Source organism: Misgurnus anguillicaudatus, chromosome 23 (assembly GCF_027580225.2).
Source record: "Misgurnus anguillicaudatus chromosome 23, ASM2758022v2, whole genome shotgun sequence".
Classification (NCBI taxonomy): Eukaryota; Metazoa; Chordata; class Actinopteri; order Cypriniformes; family Cobitidae; genus Misgurnus; species Misgurnus anguillicaudatus.
Genome location: NC_073359.2, coordinates 22,285,822 through 22,303,588, shown reverse-complemented (window position 1 = coordinate 22,303,588; position 17,767 = coordinate 22,285,822). Strand labels below are relative to the sequence as shown.

Genomic DNA, 17,767 nt, shown 5'->3' with positions numbered 1-17,767 from the left:
AAAAAGGTGAGACCAAGGTAAAGCTTCAGTCATTTTAGATAAGAGCGAACTGTATCTTGAGAAATGGTAAGGCATGTCTTCAACAGACAAGGTGCTGATACACAAGGCCTCTGAGACGGTAGTGATTTAGGAAAAGCTATCAATCGAATTAGAAAAATCCATCATGGGGCTCCCAAAACATTGACAAATATTTACACGCTACTCACTCATATGACAGACAGGAATACATCACGTCAAGACTAAACTTTCTGTCTCGCACAACAACGTTAGCCATTAACATATTCATTCCCGCGGCTCAGCGGAGGAAAGGAGTGTATAATATGCAGAATCACGAAGCGGCAGGCGAAATCCTGCAGGATTCAATAACAAGAAGCTAATAAGATTAGCACGAAGTTAATGCAGATGAGCCGCTGGGGTGGAGAAACCGGAGAAGATTCCCACCGTCCCTGGATACCAATACTTAGGGCAGCTCTGGGTAAGGGATGCCAAATTATAGCATTTTGGCAGCTGCTTTTCTTGTCGCCCTAGCAGTAAGCAACAATGTGCGAATACAAGCTGCAGTGTTGCACGACAAGGCAAGGCTCATTCGTCCCCAATGGATTTACTATTAAAGCAATGCATTATGGGAAATGTGACCGTTTGGTTAAATAGGCAAGGCTGATTGGAGCAATGTTAGATTGACTGGATGGGTATAAGGGGCTTTTCTGTGTGTCTGGCTGAACTGCTAATGAATTTGGATGAGGAAACAAGGAAATGAGGAATTGGCAACCAATGTTGGCTAACCAGCGACCAGAGACTGAATAGCTTAGCCATCTTCCGTTGGGCCCTGGGTGGAGCTTTGCCCGGTAACACCCTCTCATTGGTCCCCAAACAATCATCTCCGCCAATGATTGGGCAGTCAATGGAAACCTTCCACGGGGATTGGCAAGATTCCTTTTCAATCTGGCTTGGCTCGGGTTCTGATGCAACAAACGGAAAAACAAAAGGCCCAACAGGCAGACTAACCCACTGCTCTCATTATCTCAAATGAGTTTCGGTTCTAAGAAATGGGCAGAGACGTCTTCATCCTGATAATCAGATCTTTATGGCTCCGTGTGGCCTATCTTACAAGTGTTTTTTGCTAGTTGCAGCTTGACGCAGTTATCATTTTCAGGTCCGGCACCATGTTGTATAAATAGCAAATGCCCTTGCGCCCATCTGTTCGTCTGATAACATGAAATGTGTTCAGGTGCATTGTTGGTGCGTTGCTATGTTGATTGCAACTAAAGACCAATTTAAACCTGGTCTAAAGTCAATTGCGCAGTATTTTATTTTATTTATTTAAAGGTGGCATTAGCAATATGCACCTATAGACGGTTTTATCGGACACGCGGAAGTTGTCGCGGTTACTGTACGCGTCTGAACTTTAACGATTTGTTTAATGGTCTGCCTAGTAAATTTTCATTTTTGGATTAAATATTTCTTTAAAACCAAGATGTCCAGTTCATGAATATGCAAATGAGAGGCCAATAAGGTACGGGATTTGGGTGTCAAAGCAAAAACTTATCTTGGCTACCTCGGCACAGCCACTCCCAAAGCTGTGAGATTTACTCTGACCGCAAGCTTCTTATCTTTGTTGGAGCTGTTGAAGAAAAGGCTTGCGTGTATCACCGGTTCCCATCAAAAACAAGCGGAGAGCCACACACACGCATGCTAACTATACTAGAAGCCATACGCACACAACAAGAGCAAAACACACACTCATTGCACACAAGGAACGTCGCCAGTGTCATACGGACCGCTGACAACTGGATTTGACATGTGCACTGGTGTACTGTACACGATGAAATTGACAATGACACGCCCAGACAAATATTATGCAAAAATATCAGATTCAGGAACGTGTCATTCCTTAGAGTCACAAATATCGAGATGCACATATTGAGCACCTGTCAACAAACTCATATGGAAACTGAATATGTACAGTACTGAACACAATTTCCTAACCAGACGTGATGTGATATAATTTCAGCAATATGCCATTTGTCTGTCCACACTGAATGTGCAAAAGGGTCGTGGCACGACGCAATCAATCACAAAACACAGCTAATAAGAGCAAATAAGATTCTGTTTGTGCTTCTTATTTTATTGGACAATAAAAGTGAGTGCATTAGGGTGTCATCGATATTTTCAGCCTGTTTTCCAGACCTAAGATACTTTACATACATGTTACATACATTTAAAATTAACAGTGTCAAGTTTTAGCAGTACGCTATCACATCAATGACCTCAAAACGCCTGGTACAGACCAAAAGATAATCGGTGTTGAGTTTGGGCCAATTTTCACCCTTACGACAATCCTATGTGAAGTCCTGATCGTCTTCATGGTTGAATAGGTTATCTTATCAAAATTTCCTGCGGTTAGCAGTGTGTTAAGAGCGTCTGAATCAGCTTGGAAGCACGTGGGATCAGAAATCCTGTCGTGTGGGGGGAACCCTGAGATTAAACACTCACACACACACATACGCTATAGATTGTCACATGGAACGAAATGATACCAAATCAGAAAGTGATTTCATAAAAGACAAAACCATAACAATACAGTCATGGCGCAGCAGGCACAGTCCAAAGTGATAAGGATATCAGAGATGTAAAAAGCAGTCTATTGTATTACCCTTATGAAAATTAATTGTTTACTACAGTTAAAACCAAAATAACATGGTTACTGTAAAATAGCCACGATTTTTGTAGTAAAATCATGGTTCCCTTTCAAGGGAACCTCACACTGCATCGGAGAGCTGACGCTATGGGGAATGCCTACAGCGTGACGGCATCCCCCAGGGTTTCCTGTAGCACTTTGCAGTTCGGCCGGCCCGCCTAAGCTGGGAAACCCTACCGCCTTAACTAAGTCGTCCAAAAAAAAAATTTCGCTGCACAAAAGGCCGTCAAGTGCATCTCAGAGAATAGCGCGGATGCACTTCACACCGCGAGCGGGCACGCGCGCCACACGGCCGAAATGAGAGAAAGACGTGGTCCGTCATGTCTGGAGAATAACTAGCCAGTTGATAAAACATTTCGGAGAATAGCGCAGACGCGCTTCACACCACGAGCATGCACGCACGCCACACGGCCGAAATAAGAGAAAGACGTGGTCCGTCATGTCTGGAGGAAAGCCAGATGATAAAACGCGTGTCCTTAAGAACTGTAAGTGGACCTATGTTTTTTTTTTTTAAGCCTTTCATCTTTAAGCCTATCATTGTTTCGCCAGACGGTCTACAAAATCTGCTTCATTTGTGTTTATTAACGCTTTAGGTTCACTTCATCACGCAGCTATTCCCTTTAGAGGTATCTGTTAATAACATTTAATACATTAATAATCTAGTATGTGTTCATTTTCTGTCATAGTTTCTTTCAAATTAAATCTTATTTGAGTGTTTTAATAAAAATATTTTCATTTCATCATGACGCACCTTTGACTGCCATGCCCCAGGCAACACCCACCCGTCCCACCCTACCACCCTAAACAAACAAATTTTCTGCAGGAAACCCTGGGCATCCCCCATAGCATCAGCTCTCTGATGCAGCGTCTCGTTCCCTTCTCAGGGAATAAGGGTTATATACTTAACCCGAGACGTTTTGCTGATAGTAATCAATACACCCAAAAACCAATGTTACTACACTTGTACTATAATAAAACCATGGTCAATTTTCATAAGGGTAATGCCGTTTCTTTATGTCCGTTGTTCGCCATTTTTGTTTACTTTGAAGTCTCGTTTGGCTGGGTAAGACATCGAGAGATCTCCGCATGATTTCCTTAATTGAAACATGCATATCGTCGCTGCCCGATGAAACTCACGTATGTCCAAAACAGTTACTTTTCAGGAACACCGTATATCAAAAACAGTTAAATGTAGCGTTGTCATACTTGGTACGGCATCTTTACATGTAACCATATTCTTGCCAGTGTAATGAAATAATCCACATTTGACCAGAATTGAGTTTAAATGGACATACGTGCATATTTTACAGTTACTGTGGTCGATACGCGTTCTTCCGATCATTAATTAGAATGCCCAAGTCGCGTTTCATATTGACAGATGAATACGCTCAGTTTATTAAATAGCCTACGTCTTAGATAAATACGCTTACTTTATTTAATATTAATTATAAGTGTATTAAATGTCTCTTGCAAGCTATGAAGGGACAATGAATCAATACACTGACATGGTATGCTAGACAGCAGGGGGGTCAGCTTGTGTTGAAAAGTGGTGGGGACAAAAGGTCAGATAAAAAACATTATTGCAGGACGGGAAAAACATTGAATAACGGCGCATCAAAAATGAGCATAGCGTAGGCTAGTCAACAACAAGAAAATAGTCAGCATAAAACCATCAACAATGTCGACTGCACACATGTAACAGTCCCTGCAACACCAGCTCAACCGAACAGTGCCAAAGCACCATACTGTAGAAAACAGCAGCGCTTTTAGTCAGTGATTGCAATGAATTTCATTACATTTTTACAAGAAAACACACCATAAGCATACAACGCAACATATGTGACCCTGGACCACAAAACCAGTCTTAAACATCGCTTGATTTTTCAGAACATTTTAACCAAACGCCTTTAAAAAGCGGTGGGATGTCCCCAGCGTAAATAACTATGCTAGACAGATACTTTGTTTGCACAGTCCTATCATAATTTAGTTACTCCTAGACGTACGTCTTGCGTCAGGGGGAACGTTTACCTCGATGAAGGAAAGATATTGTCTCACAGGCTATGTTTATTTGGCTATATCCAGTGCTGAGCTTCGATGAAACTTAACGAGACCGGCGAGACGCTTCACAGGCGGGAGATACGCGGCGTGATTGACAGCTTTGACACCAAATGGATATACGTGAAAATCAGATGGCATGATTTCACAACTTTTCATTGGCCATTTAGGTATGTGACGCATACTGTATACGGAAATGAACCTGGACATTCAATCCGTCGAAAAATCTCAAAATCGGCAAAATGGACATACGTGGTTTTCATCGGACAGCGACGATATGTTGTTTGGGAAGTTCATCTGATGGTGTCATGACCACATAGCGGCACTCCACGCATTATGGGGTGGTTTACAGACAGGGATTAGACTAGTCCTAGACTAAAATAAATGTAAGAGCTGTCCAAACTGAAAACAACTTGCACGAACATATCTTAAAATACAGCAGTATCCTTTGTTTTACCTCAAAATCCACACCAGGAATGTTTTTAGTAAGGCATGTTTGTTCAAACTAGTTATATTTCCTAATAAAACCTAGGCCTGGCTTAGGCTAATCCCTGTCCGAGAAACCACCCCTATAAACGTGTTAAATCGTAGATTTTTTTCATCATGGTTGTCGTCTCTCATATTTAAAAAAAAATCAGATTAGATTTAAAACATATTTTGGTGTGGCCCTATCTTAACAGACATTGACTGAAAAACACGAAACACTTTCAAAAGTCTTTCGGCAATTTTGTACGAGACAAAAACGTGTTCACTGTACCACTTCAGAACAAATATGCCTAGCGGACTAACCTGTCTGGAAAACAACACACACTTACTATCCAATACACACTTGCTCACAGTTTAAATCCCCATTGGCTGGCAGGCTTTCTCAGTTGGACCTAAGAGTTGGCACTGAAATCACAGAGGAAGAACAGTAGGGGCCCGTCTGACAAATTCTGAGTAAGTGTGTGTAGATTTCTGTCGAGTATCAGACAAAACGTTGTCATCTAACTGTCTAACAGATAGATAGTGAAAAAACAGAAAGAAAAAGAGAGCGAGGAAAACATACAGTATAAGCTGTCCTAGCCAAACAAATTGATCCTATATAGTTGGGACGATTTTATCCTTGCTAAAAATTATTTTTGCTGACACAATACTGTACATGCATTCCCTGGTAGGTTTGAGAGCCTATTTATAAATAGCTGCATTTTTTACAAAAGCAGCGTAACCAAATGAGTCACGTTCGTAAACAGGTCTTGCAAACGCTGACGCGGACCGAACAGCGTACTATATTACTCTGACAGAGTTTCCTGCAATGCTACTAAATCTACAGAGCCATGACGAAACACAAATGATGAAGCAGAGTTGCAATGTTGGTTGCACAAAGCACATCACGTGCGATTTCCGAATGGATTCCTTCAGAAATGGTTTGCATTGCATTAGCGGCACAAAAGGTCATGGGTTCAAGCACAGGGATCCACATAGTGATAAATGTGCATCTTGTAATGCACTGTTAAAGCGTCTATCAAATGTGTAAATATAAATGCAAATCAAGAACTGCTACAATATGCATATATTTAGTTGCACACTTATTTTTAACTCATAATGGTTAAATACTGGACAGAATACATGCTGGGTTAAAAATGACCCAATGTTGGGTTGTTATTATGCAACCATGGGTTATAATAACCCAGCAGTTGGTAAAACCACCCAGCATTAGGTCAATTTTAACCCAGTGTTGTGTCCAATATTTACCCATTATGGGTTAAATATAACCCAGCCATTTTTACACTGTAGTAAAAGGGGTAACTAGGTGTTAGCAGTGTGTGCAAACAACCACCCTACAATGAAGAAAATCTATTCATCTCGAATGTTTTAATCCCTATAAAACTAAAGCAGTCTCATTAGACATGCTGTTTTGACTGTCTTTGCAAAGTGATGTCACACTGCTAAAGCCCCGCCCAAGGCCACTGACTTAACCCTTGTGCCTTGTTCCAATTCACTAACCTTTCGTGTTGTTAGCGGCCAAAAATGGGCACTAAATTTTTTTGCATAAATCTGTTAATCAATCTCAGTACGGATCAAAACTACCAAATGTTTCCAAAAATGTCATGATTTTAACTCTTTAATTGCCAAGCGCATAAGTAATGCCACTGATTTGAGAAAAAAATCACTGATTTTCAATATAAAAAGTGGATTTTTTTCACCTTTTTCACAGTCTTGGGCATGCCAAAGATTAGTAAAAACATTGGCGTTGATGCATTTTTAGTTTTTGTGCACTAATCTTTGGCATGCCCAAGACTGTGAAAAAGGTCAAAGAAAATCCAGTCCACAATCACTTTTTATATTGAAATTTGAATTTTTTTCCCCCAAATCAGTGACACAACTTATAAATTTGGCAATGAAAGAGGTAAAATCATGGAATTTTTGTAAACATTTGGTAGTTTTGATCAGTACTGAGATTGATTAAGATATTTATGCAAAAAAGTGGGAAAAAAATTAATCTGATACATTTTTACAGCAGTTTAATTTAGTGGCCATTTTTGGCCACTAACAACACGTAAGGGTAGTAAATTTGCCCACGGTATGTTGTTAAGGTTTTGAAAATTTTCAAAGCATTTTCTTAAAATATGTGTAAATATAAGATTTGTCACCAAAAATCATTCCGTTTGCTGAAACACAAAGAAAGTTGTGGCCAAATTAAGACAAAAAATAACAAAAATGGCCGCAACAACACATAAGGGTTAAGGTACGTTCACATTATAAGCAACTTTGTCGCTGTGTGTCACTCGTCTCTTTCAAAAGAGGCATTTCTATATCTGGTTGTCATAAACAAATAAGTAACGTCCACTCCAGTTACTGACGAGAGGCGGGTGACCTGAATTGCACTGCTTTGTTCTCATTGGTAGTCGCTACAGAAGTTGCTTGTAATTTGCATAAAGTTAAACATTTCTCAACTTTGTCGCACAACTGGACACCCCCCATCCAGTCGCCAATGCTCACTGTCGCTCGTGTCGCCTGACAGCACCAAGCTTCCATTGAAATCAATGAGATCGCGTCGCTCTGCTACTGCTAGTCGCTGCTAATGTGAATGCGACTTGACAGTCTTGTATTACCATAGTTTCTGCCTTCAGTGAGTTGGACGTTGCTATTTTTTCTGTGTTTTTTGCGAAATCAGACCTATTTTAACCAAACATCTCTTTTGGTAAGGGAGAGAAGAGCAATAGCTTATTTGCATTTAAAGGTACACACACAAAACAGTGCGTTTCTGCTCCCACCCAAATAGGGTCATTTTGGGCATGCTATAATAAATGATCTGTGGAGTATTGTGAGCTAAAACTTCACAGGTACATTCTGGGCACACCTGAGACTTATATTACTTATATTGTAAAAATGAAATAATATGTGCCCTTTAACCAAGCACAAAGCCCTTTCATTGTCATTCCTATTCATTAAAATGGGGACAATCTGTAATACATTTTAGTGGCAATAAAAGCTCTCACCTATTCAAGGCTCTTTCGATGTGAAATTCAAAGTCCTGTATACATTGATAGTTTGGTCTCTTCTAGATGCTTTCGTGGATATCGGCTTTGAAGTAACAGAGGTCCACCCACCTAAAACATCATGACCGACCAGTGGTCGGTCCTCTCTGCAAAACACATTTGAACCTCCAGAGAAATACCTGTAAGGAAGAAAACGAAAAAAATTTCTATTACAAAATTATTATTGTATGCAATATCGCAAGCAATCCTATTTTATTATCGAGCACACTGTTTTCCACAACAAAATACATTTGTATGAAAGCCGCCATATGCTTTTTCTGGACCTCTTGTCTTTCTATTTACACAACACACTTGCCTTATTTTTGCATCCTCTACTAAATTTATAAGACGTTCCTTACAAACAACTTCATATGCAGATGCTCCTTAGACGAAGATGTTGAAATCTTTTGTGTGTACGTGACAAAATACTCAATGTTTTTAATAAAGCCTTAAAGAGTTCATCCAAACGGGTGATTCTCGCGAAATAAGACTTATGAGGTGTCATGAAACATTTTGATAAAAAAAGTAAATGCAAAGTAAGAGTATCAAAATAAGAAGCATACAGTTACAAACATCTCTTCACGTACTATTTTGTACATGATTTCAAATGACATCATACAAACCAAGTTTTTTCCACATTTAAGTTGAAATTTTTCATTACCGCAACGTGTCCATGACTGAATTTTGGTTCTTTGACATAGAAATATTTATAATTTAAAAAATCTAAAAAATAAAAAGCTTCAGTGCATGTTATACTATAAACATTTACAGTAAAGAAACATGTGGTATTTGGTGATCATTGGTAAATGTAGAGACAGTAATAAGAAATAGAAATTTTCAATCATTGTTCCCTTGCCGTCAAGGAACTAACATTAAAAAAAATAGTTGGAAGGGACATAATTGACTGTGACACTCAAGATGGCTACCAGGTAAGCAGATCTTATTTTTTCTCTCCAGATAAAAGTTGAAATTTTGTTAGTCATAGTACCTAGACAACTTTTTAGATCTCATGAGTTTGTAAATGCATATATTTAATGTAATATCATGTTGCGGTAATGATCATTTTGATAATGATTATCTAAAAAATTTAAATAATTCTATAGGAAATATTTTTTTTAATCCTCTAAAAATAATTGTTATAGTAAGTTCAGACCTTAATCTTATATGTGCAAAAAAAAATTCTGATGCTGAACACCTTCTAAATCTGGATTTCGTGAGAATCACCCAAAAATAAAAATTTAGTCATTATTTACCACTCTTAAGTTGTTTCAAACTTGTATACATTACTTAGTTCATACTTTATTCTGCTAAACACAAAGCAAGATATTTTGAAGAATGTTTTTGACAAAGCATATCTGGGTAATGAAATAATGGATAATGAAATTTGGCTGAAGGTTAATTGTCTAATAAATTGTGCCGATTATGATATTGCTTCGACATTTAATTCTCAATTATAATTTTTTTTGTTTATGAGAGAATTTTCACACATTGTTGTGATTATTCAAATATTTTGCAAGGTTTCCCTGGCAATAAATATTAATACACAACACATATTTAAAAGTAATCTGATCCTGTCTTGTTTATACAGGCGCTGCAGCTCCCTCTTGTGTTTTTTAGAGAGATGTGCAATCATTGCGGTGATCTGCAATCATTGCGGTGATCTGAAATCATCGCGATGAGTTCAAACAATCGCAATGAGACGATTATTTAATAATTGTCACAGCCCTAGATCTGGGACACCATTCACTTCCATAGTAGTATAAAGAATCGTATGGAAGTGAATGGTGCCCCAATTCTGTTTGGTTAGAATCCTTGCTCAAAAATCAGCAGAACAAAAAAAATGTATACAGGTTTGTAACAACATGAGGGCGAGTAAATGATGACAGAATTTTCATTTTTGGGTAAACTATCCCTTTAAGGGATGCTTTGCTTTGAAATTGTGTTTGCATTGTGCGTTCTGACCATAGAATGACCAGAGAAGAAAAGCAAAATGGTTTTAAAAACCTGAGATTTATCCAGAGCACAAAAGCACACAATAACGCCTGACAGTAAACATCAAAGGTTTGAAGGGAGAGAGAAATTTCAACGGTAGATGCGTGTGAGCTTTTATCTACAGACGGGCGAGAATAAAGATCCATAAGGGAGAAAAAGACAGCATAGGTGGACTAAATTACCTGTGGCTGTTTACATCAACAAATAAAAAAATACTATTAACTCTATACTGCTTCTAATGGACGACACACACCCCGACCAAAATGCAAAATGGACTAGACTGTTGTGCTTAACATATTAAAGGTCACCACAGGTCCGTACCATTTTAAATGACAAGGGGGAATTAACTTTCTATACAAAAGTACTCTGCAACGTTATCATGCACAGTCTGCCCCAATTCCATTGTTTAGCATGTCTTATATGGATTAAAGTAAAAATTGATGTAATGTAGATGAAGAGGAAACTATTATTAGCATGAGCGAGACAAAATAACAGGAGGTAGAAATTGGAGGAGATGTGTGATGTCATTTGAAATAGGCAGATATGAAAATAAATCAGAAGTCAGATAGGCGAGAAGAAAAGATGTAAGAGGCGATATGGCGAAGATGAAACTGTAGCACGTGTGCTGTTCAACAAGGGCCACAAACTATTTCCTATGTGACATAACCGAATGGATTTATCAGAGCGCTTCACATTGATTTCCAGATATATAGAGAGAGACGGTGAGGAAAAAATATTTTTAAATATTTTATAGACAGGCCATATGATAGAGAGATGAATGGATACTAAAGAAAAAAACACAGTAGATAGATATGGGATGGATGGATGGATGGATAGATGTTCTCCTTATTCAAGAGCAGATAAATGCAAGCAGGACAGGATGCGAGTGTGCTTGAGCAAAGATGAAAATTATGTTTCGATCCACCGTGGCGGCAATCAATGAGTAGCAGACAGCCATGACCACACGGACAGAGAGAGAGAGAGACCAATGGATAAAATTTAGGAAGAGACACGAGTTCACAGTGGAGATGAAACCAGTTAGTGACCGACAAACATGATCATAAAGAGAGCAGCATGATAGGATTATGTTTAGACCAGAAGACCCGCGGGGACGTTGATATATATTTGATTGACAGACACAAAGATGTAACCCTGGACCACAAAACCACTCATAAATAGCATGGGTATATTTGTAGCAATGAGCAACAATACACTCACCTAAAGGATTATTAGGAACACCATATACTAATACTGTGTTTGACCCCCTTTTGCCTTTAGAACTGGCTTAATTCTACATAACATTGATTCAACAAGATGCTGAAAGCATTTTTTAGAAATGTTGGCCGATATTGATAGGATAGCATCTTGCAGTTGATGGAGATTTGTGGGATGCACATCCAGGGCACGAAGCTCCCGTTCCACCACATCCCAAAGATGCTCTATTGGGTTGAGATCTGGTGACTGTGGGGGCCATTTTAGTCAGTGAAGTCATTGTCATGTTCAAGAAACCAATTTGAAATGATTCTAGCTTTGTGACATGGTGCATTATCCTGCTGGAAGTAGCCATCAGAGGATTTGTACATGGTGGTCATATAGGAATGGACATGGTCAGAAACAATGCTCAGGTAGGCCGTGGCATTTAAATGATGCCCAATTGGCACTAAGGGGCCTAAAGTGTGCCAAGAAAACATCCCCCACACCATTACACTACCATCACCAGCCTGCACAGTGGTAACAAGGCATGATGGATCCATGTTCGCATTCTGTTTACGCCAAATTCTGACTCTACCATCTGAATGACTCAACAGAAATCGAGACTCATCAGACCAGGCAACATTTTTCCAGTCTTCAACTGTACAATTTTGGTGAGCTTGTGCAAGTTGTAGCAGGGCAGCCAGAGCTTTTATTGACGGTCTTGCCAGTGGCAGTGTGAATGCACAGTAAGGGTCTTATCTACGATCGCCATATTTGCAAAAAAACAACATCTTTATTTTCTTGCACTAGCCGTTTGACACGCCAACGCGACCTTATGTATTACATAATCACGTTGAAAGGTCACGCGTAGCATATGTGAAACACACACTTGCAGACCATTTTAAACAATAAACTGACACAAAGACATTAATTAGTATTATATCATGGGCCTACATTATTCTGATTGGATGAGAAATGTTCCATGGATGTTGATTATTTTACTGTAAACCGCACACCTAACTTGTCAAATGTCTTAAAAATAGACACCACAGCAATGTTTTTGGTAACTGTGGTATAAACAGAATAATTGACTCTGGTCCTTTGAATTAGGGATGTTTAACGATTAATCGCGATTAATCAATAGCAGAATAAAAGTTTTTGTTTAGATCATATATGTGTGTGAACTGTGTATAATAATTATCTATATATAAATATGCACACATGCATGTATAATTATAAGAAAAAAAAATATTTATTTATTAACTATTTATATTTATATATAAAATAAATTATACATAAATATACAAATGTACATACACAGTATATACACATGTAAACATTTCTTAAATATATACATGCATGTGTGTGCATTTATCTATACAAAGTTATTATACTTCACACACACATATATGATGTAAACAAAAACTTTTATTCTGCTATAGATTAATTGCGATTAATCGTTAAGAATCCCTACTTTGAATTATTTAAAAATAATGCATACCCTCGGTGTAACATCACTCCGCTTCGCGTCGTGCCCCATTACCACCTTGGGTGATCATTATTTTCAATGGCCGATCGTCAATTATTCCTTACTTATTCCACATAACACAACGTTGGAACTGTCTTTTTTCTCCATACTTGTTAACACTGGAGCGTTAGTTTCGCATATGTCAGTTCTCGCACGGCCATCCAATCACAGTGGAGGAGGGGCGGGACAAGTATCACAACAACCAACCGGCTCACAGCTCAAGTATCACAACTAAAAAGGGCTCGGCTGAAAAAACAGCTGGCATTCGGTGTCATTCAAGCCGTGTTTAAAAGTTTTGGTGTGCACAACCCCTAAATGACAGAAACCAGTTTTAGGAAAAAAGATAACTGAAGTGTAATTAAATTGTTTAGTTGGTCTCAAGTCCCGTTGAATAACATGGGGGAGGCGGGGTTTATGACCTATCTTAGGACCAGTCACTGGGGGGCGTTTTGGCTTCACTTTTCAGGGCTTGTGTGGCATGCCTGGTTCACATACTATTATCCAAGTGGACTACCAGCAGGTTTTGTATTTACCTTGTTTCACATCGTCATTGCTGGCAGTTATCCATACCTGTAATTTACCTTCCATTACTTTTTTGACTTCCCTCAGACTGAAACCCCACACTTTTCTCACTTGTTTATTCTTAATTTCTCAGTCCACTTCCTCCGTTTGCCTTCAAACCTCCAGAGGAAAAACCTAAACATCATGCTCAATTCTCAAAGGAAAAACTTATACCTCTTACTGTGACTGTTTCTGTCAAAACAACATATCTGTTGTTGTTTCTTCCATCTGTAGTGTCATCATCGTCACGGTCATGTTTGAATACCAACTGCTGAACAGTTAAGTGTGATTATTTTACAAACACCTCACGGCAGTGCGATGCTCGTTCAATATATTCGTCTCTCGGGGACAATTACGGCCCTTTGTTTGACGATAGAGGGATTATTGAGGTTTCATCAAGATAATTGGCCGTTTTTTGTGTGGATGCTGTGACCATTAAGGGTTTATGTACACACAAGGGGTGGAGCTAAGTATGCAAATGGTTAAAGGGCTGTAAGTAGGATTTTAAGTGTTTTATTAATCAAAATCAATGTCTTTATCCATAAATATGTCCTCATTGGTGTCAAATGACCTCTGCCAATGATCTGACTTTTCTTTGTTAGCATAGAATTTTTCCTCTTTACTTACATTGAACGGGTAAGTCCAAGGAGGCTTCCATATCGTTCCGCCGTATTGATAAACTATAAGAGCAGAGAGGGACAAAAAGCACTAGCCTATCAACGTGTTTACACAACGCGTTTAAATTCAGAACACGTGAAACAGCTGCAACGGACAAGGAGATCAGTGAGTACATAACGGCTACCGTAGTTGCAACACGCATTTGGAAAGGCGAGGCGCTAGAGAGCACTGTTCGTTTGAATGCAAAATACAATTTCACCACTAGATGGGGGTAAATCCTACTTATTGCCCCTTTAAGTGTGGGAATTACAGGATTTGGAGGAGCAACATGAAAGCTTGAGCAAAACTCCACTTTTTTAAGCAATTAGAAGTCTTTAAAATGAAATTACCATGTAATATTATAATACAATATAATTTTAACTACATCAAACCAGGGTCACACTGTAACTGTGGGTTCACACCAGATGCGAGTTCAACGATTTGCGCGAGTAGATTACATACAAAGTTAATGCAAAGACGTGATCAGACGCCTCCTCGCGTGGGGCGATGCAAAGACGTGATATGGGTGGCACGTTTGCCGCGAAAACACGTGCTATTCACCTCAAACGAGTTGAAAATATTCAACTTGAGCGAAAAATTCGCATGACACAAAGTTAAATCTCGCGAGTAATCTAGAGCAAGTAACGTGATGGTGTGTTAGCATTAGCTTTGCCTGAGTATGGCAATACTTGAATGTAAAATAAAACCAAGTAGACTCAAAAGACACAATTTAACATAAAAAAGGATATGAAATCTTTAGTGACATTTTTAGTCTGATAATATAAAAGGTTGAAATGAATAAACATGTCACGCAGTTAAACGATAAGGTTACTGAAGTATTTTGTTAAAAAAAAACGTATAATGTTTAAAGTGCATTATTTTTCTTAAATAACAATAGTCGCAAAGTTAAATTACAAAACAGACAATTGCTAAAGCAAACATGTCTAATCGTAATATTATAGCTATAGTTATTAAGGCGGACAATTGCAAGTTTTTGCTCTTTGCTCGCCCTACAGGTTGGAAGCGGAATTGTCCATTACCACTGTCGTAAATAATTTAGCCTACTGCAGCAAAGCTGGCTCTGATTGGATTGTAGGTCTGCCGTAAAGCAAGTTTTTGTAGTTTTCACTCGAACTACAGGACCGCGACCCGACGGTTGGAAACTTCTTTTGGCCGCGGTTTTGGCGGATAGAGGGCTGCAAAGCGAATGTGAAAGTGCCGTTCACCCTGTTTCGAGTGGATGAACCACTGAAACTTTTTTGGAAACGTTATTTTAAGGTAAAAAAAACCTCTTTAGTGTAGCGAAAATTTTTCACTTACTGTAATATAAGAAATTCGCTTTTATATGTTGTTTGAACATAATTGTGTGTACACAACTACATTGTATTGATAAAGAATCTGCCAGCTCCTTTTTATATTACCCATAAAACCTCAAACGGACAAACTGATGGCGTTTTTTTGAGCAAACTGATGTCACTTTGCGCATGCCCCACCCACAACAATCCAAAGACTACAGTTAATTTTAATATTTTTTATTCTTTACATGATTTATTACCGCACATTATTATGCACAATGAAATAATGTGATTGTCTCATTAAAAATGGTGCATGTTTTCAGTATAAATAAAATGGTGAGGGAAGCAGAAGCTAATTTGCATTTAAAGAGACACAAAAAAGCACTTAAAATAAATTATAGCAAATAATATAGCAAAATGAATAATATAGCAAATTAAATTATCTATCAAAGGGGACATCTGAGGCTTATTTTACGTCTTGAAAAATTGCAATATTATGTGACCTTTAATATCTACTTATTAATGCGCAAATCCAATTAAAGCGTTTAATACATCTGCATTAAAATGTTTTTCTTGTAAAAACAAACATTTTCAAAAAAAATCAATTATTAATCCAGCATTAGCTAGGCTTGCAATATCATAAGTATAAACTTGTCATGTAATCTCCTTTTTAATTAGTTTAATGTTCATGTTTAATATTCACGCTCAAAGCTAATGTTTTATAAAACCCCCTTCCTCTTCCACGTTTCAGGTCGTTCCTACACCCCTGCTTAAAGGCGAAGACCTCAGCAGGCGCCATCTTACCAGGCTGCTATCTTCTTTTCTCCTACGCGTCTGCCTCTCCCAGACCCTTCTGCGCAAAATTACAAAAGGCCGAGACTTATATGCAACCAGCGCGTCAAAAACACCCACTCCTCATCAAACACTGACATTAAAAATGCTAGTGCATTTTCTCAATGTCAATTAAAATCGTACACAGTATATGCCTAATTACAGTATTGCTGTAATAAAAACAGCGGTATAGCTGGTTATGACTCACAATGGAGCGTTCATCGGCCCTTGGGTCTGCGAGAACGCAAAGGGTTTTGCTCCAAACAATCACGCTGTGATTGAGCATCAATCTCGAGAAAATAAATCACCCCCCGTTGATGTTTCATCAAAAGACATGGGCGTAAACGCTTGGACCTCGGTCCACTGGGAGTATGGGGGCAAAAACGTGCTTTGTTCTTTGGGTCGCATCCTGCTGTGTTTCACCTTGTAGATGAATTACAAGCAAGCAGTTATGATTTAAAGGCTTGTTTACACAGAAACGATTGAAACAGCCCTGGATCAAAGCTCGAAATTTTTTTGAGGAGACATCAGGTTGATGTTGAAGGTCTTTGCAGACGCTTTTGAGTTTGTCAGAGCTTGTCAGTTTATTGATCGCAAAGCAATTGTCACCTGACCTTCATTGTGCTGCGACATTGAGACGTTTACATGCCAAGTGTCATGCTGGTAGAGTCTTCAAGATGAGCATTTTGTTTTTTTAACACTACATCACCCTCAGACTAAATGACTTATCTGTTCCTCACCCACGAGACGTTCCTTGTTTAAGTTTATCAGATATAAACATTGTATGCTAAATCAATTACGTTACCTGCAAATGTCTCATCTACAGACCAAACAAACTCTGATATGTCTTCTATTGAGCTCAATTTTTGGTTTAATATATTCCAACTTAATTTTTAACATTACTCAAGCACTGACAAATTACTTTGGCGACTGACAAGCCGCCAATCGCCAGCCGCCACATCACGGCAGGCGTTCCACCAGCAGTTGAAATCCGATAATACTTAATGTTTTGTCTTTATTCAATATTTTACTATGTTCTTAATTCAAATTAGACTAATTAATACATGCCTATTTTTTCAATGCATACACTTAATCTTTGTACAGCGCGTTGTGAATGTCATTAATAATTCACCCTCATGTCGTTCCACACTCGTAAGACCTCCGTTCATCTTCGGAACAAAGTTTAAGATGTTTTATATTTTTTCCGAGAGCTTGTTGACCCTTCATTGAAAATCTATGCATGATATACTGTCTATGTCCAGTAAGGTAATAAAAACATCATCAAAGTAGTCCATGCGACACCAGTGGGTCAGCCAAAACGTGTTGAAGCATCGAAAATACATCCCGGTCCAATAACAAAAATTACGACTTTATTCAGCATTGTCTTCTCTTCCACGTCTGTTGCGAAGACCAAAGTCGCGTGACTGCAGTGACG

At 38.6% G+C, this 17,767-nt stretch overlaps 1 protein-coding gene across 2 annotated transcripts in view; it reads right to left on the bottom strand.

The window, feature by feature from the left end:
• elfn2a (extracellular leucine-rich repeat and fibronectin type III domain containing 2a) overlaps positions 1-17,767 on the bottom strand; it is a 144,125-nt gene that overhangs the window by 67,006 nt on the left and 59,352 nt on the right. For both annotated transcript variants that reach the window (XM_073861642.1, XM_055217591.2), the window contains exon 2: positions 8,236-8,414. The gene's annotated coding sequence lies outside the window, so the exon portion shown is untranslated. The remainder of the gene's footprint in view (positions 1-8,235; positions 8,415-17,767) is intronic.